Here is a 1,745-nt window from a genome sequence, read left to right on the forward strand (position 1 = left end):
GGGGGGGGGGGGGGGGGGGGAGGACGGACATGACACCATGATGGCTTGGTTACCTACAGTATAAAGTGTCTCTACTGCAGGGCTCCTGAGAAGACTGGGCTTTGGGATCAGTACTTTCTGGGTGTGAACGAGGAAGCAGATGGTTGGTTGGATTAATTCTGGCAACATGAACAGGACTGGACATGGACATTTACAGCTCAGTCCTCCACTGTGAGATAAGTAAGCATAAACTCGTCGAATTCTGATAAACACTTCAGGGATGACGTAGCTGCTGGGACCCTTGCTTGGGTGTCCTATTTTGCTAAGAAGTTTTTGTTGTTTTTATTTTATTATTTATTTGTTTTTTGGTTTCTTGAGATAGGGTTTCTCTGTAGATTTAGAGCCTGTCCTGGCACTCGCTCTGTAGATCAGGCTGGCCTTGAACTCACAGAGATCTGCCTGCCTCTGCCTCTGGAGTGCGGGGATTAAAGGCGTGTGCCACCACTACCCTGTTTGTTACTACTCATCCCGTGGACACAATCTAAGTTCTAGCGCCAACAGCGATCCTTTGTTCAGGGAGGCCCACTGTTCTCATGCTTTCCCCGTTCAGGAATCTCTCACAGTTGCAGCCCAGTGAGGTGTTGAGCAAAGGAGGGAGCCTGGAGGCCAAATGGTGGCTCCCAGGAAATGCAGACACTCTGGAGAAGTACACGGTACATTCATGCATCAGAGACAAAGACAGCTCAAGCCAGCAAACACGAGGCACGAGGCTGTCCTCCCCTCAGACTGGATGGGTGCCCCTGTCTGGCTTTTTCTGGTAAGAGACCCTGAGGTGATGGATGAAATTACTACTTTCACTGAAATGCCACAAATATTTCATTTCCTTCTCTTTGAGCAGTGACCGGAGTCTGTTCTGTTGGTGCCATTCTAACCTGGATCCTCATGGCTCAGCCTCGCCACCACTAGGATTACAGTGTGCTCTGCCAGGTGGCTGTACCTTAGAGTCTAACGTGGTGTCTGACTTCTCACTGATATTCCAGAGAGGCCTCCCAAAGAACACCCACTTGGAATAAAAGCTAAAGAGCAACAAGAAGTAAATACTGAGTCTGCAAATCTGTTCCACGATAATGTCCGAGACCACTGGCTTTGTTCAATTTACAGACAAAAAACATGGGCATTCATCCAAAATTCCACATGCAGATGGGTGCTGATTTCATCCAACACAGACTCCTGGGTCTCGGCAGGAGGAGTCTCACCTCGTGTGCGTTTGCAGAGAAGAGTGTACACGGAGCGACCCGAAGCCTTTGCTTACCTCATCTTTTAAAGCAAAGCACTAGCTCCCGGCACACACCATGTGTGTGGTAGATGACTGCCGAGTATTTAAGTAGGTCTGTCATTTCTCATTGTATTTATGTGTGTACACGGCACACACACACACGCACACACACTCACACACTCACACATACACTCACACACTCACACACGCACTCACACATACACACGCACACACGCACACACTCACACTCACACACACACGCACACGCACACACACTCACACACACGCACTCACACTCACACACACTCACACACACACTCACACATACACTCACACACTCACACGCGCACATACACACGCACACACTCACACTCACACACTCACACACACTCACACACACACTCATACACATGTACTCACACACACTCACACACACACACACACACTCTCACACACTCTCACACACACGCACACACACACACACACACAC

Source organism: Microtus ochrogaster, chromosome 6 (assembly GCF_000317375.1).
Source record: "Microtus ochrogaster isolate Prairie Vole_2 chromosome 6, MicOch1.0, whole genome shotgun sequence".
NCBI classification, from domain to species: domain Eukaryota; kingdom Metazoa; phylum Chordata; class Mammalia; order Rodentia; family Cricetidae; genus Microtus; species Microtus ochrogaster.